Here is a 1230-nt window from a genome sequence, read left to right as displayed (position 1 = left end):
ATATCAAATATCAACACTTTGATGTATTAATATTTGATTTAATAAGCTTAAATTTGCTTATTTTTACTTAGTTTTGCTTAGCTAAAACTAATTTTCATACATTTTTATATGTGCGCGGCCTCAGTGCAAATTTACATACTTGCACTTCATTGGTCGCAACACATTTTAAAAGTAAGATAACGAGGCATTTGGCGATCTTAAGAGAGTCATAGTTACTCCCGCCACCGTTTGTTTACCCGCACTTACTTTAATTTCTTCACTTTTTCATTTCTTCTAGAAAACTTTCATACAAGCTATCATTTTTATAGAGTACTTGTTGCCGCAGCTCTAACAAGCGCCTCTAAAATTTGACTGTTAGTTTAGAATATGAAAACCAATATATGATCAACATTTTCTAATTTAACTAACAGTCTTACTAGGAATTATATCAAATATCAACACTTGATGTATTAATATTTGAGTTAATAAGCTTAAATTTGCTTATTTTTACTTAGTTTTGCTTAGCTAAAACTAATTTTCATACATTTTTATATGTGTGCGGCTCAGTGCAATGTTACCTCCTTGCACTTCATTGGTCGCAACACATTTTTCGTATGAGAAATTTTCTCATACTAATATTTGACTGTTAGTTTAGAATATGAAAACCATTATATGATCAACATCTTCTAATTTAACTAACAGTCTTACTAGGAATTATATCAAATATCAACACTTTGATGTATTAATATTTGATTTAATAAGCTTAAATTTGCTTACTTTTACTTAGTTTTGCTTAGCTAAAACTAATTTTCATACATTTTTATATGTGCGCGGCCTCAGTGCAATGTTACCTACTTGCACTTCATTGGTCGCAACACATTTTAAAAGTAAGATGACGAGGCATTTGGCGATCTTAAGAGAGTCATAGTTACTCCCGCCACCGTTTGTTTAACCGCACCTACTTTAATTTCTTCACTTTTTCATTTCTTCTAGGAAACTTTCATACAAGCATCATTTTTATAGAGTACTTGTTGCCGCAGCTCTAACAAGCGCCTCTAAAATTTGACTGTTAGTTTAGAATATGAAAACCATTATATGATCAACATATTCTAATTTAACTAACAGTCTTACTAGGAATTATATCAAATATCAACACTTTGATGTATTAATATTTAATTTAATAAGCTTAAATTTGCTTATTTTTACTTAGTTTTGCTTAGCTAAAACTAATTTTCATACATTTTTATATGT

This window comes from Eurosta solidaginis, chromosome X, assembly GCF_040869045.1.
Source record: "Eurosta solidaginis isolate ZX-2024a chromosome X, ASM4086904v1, whole genome shotgun sequence".
Taxonomy (NCBI): Eukaryota; Metazoa; Arthropoda; class Insecta; order Diptera; family Tephritidae; genus Eurosta; species Eurosta solidaginis.
The sequence above is the reverse complement of the archived record's forward strand: the minus strand, read 5'-3'. Positions refer to the sequence as shown.